The 203-nt window shown below is 44.8% G+C and overlaps 1 protein-coding gene across 2 annotated transcripts in view; it reads left to right on the plus strand.

Annotated features, from left to right (window-relative positions):
- Nucleotides 1–203, plus strand: part of LOC122063413 (probable magnesium transporter NIPA6) — a 12858-nt gene that overhangs the window by 2664 nt on the left and 9991 nt on the right. The gene's annotated exons all lie outside the window — the stretch shown is intronic.

The following is a 203-nucleotide window of genomic DNA, read 5'->3' on the forward strand; positions in this document are numbered from 1 at the left end:
GGGGGGCCCTCCAAGAAATCAAAGGAGATCGATATCAGGGCTGTTTATGTTGCCCAGAAAATAGAGTAGCAGTATTGGTTTAGTAGAAACAGAAAATAGGAGAGGGAGAATGGCAGTAGCCGATCGATGGAAAGGGGAAGAAGAAAGAAGAAGAGAGAGAAATAGAGAGGGAGGGGGAAGGGAGAGATTTCAAAGAAGAAGAA

The sequence above is a fragment of the Macadamia integrifolia genome, unplaced genomic scaffold (genome assembly GCF_013358625.1).
Source record: "Macadamia integrifolia cultivar HAES 741 unplaced genomic scaffold, SCU_Mint_v3 scaffold1320, whole genome shotgun sequence".
Lineage (NCBI taxonomy): Eukaryota > Viridiplantae > Streptophyta > Magnoliopsida > Proteales > Proteaceae > Macadamia > Macadamia integrifolia.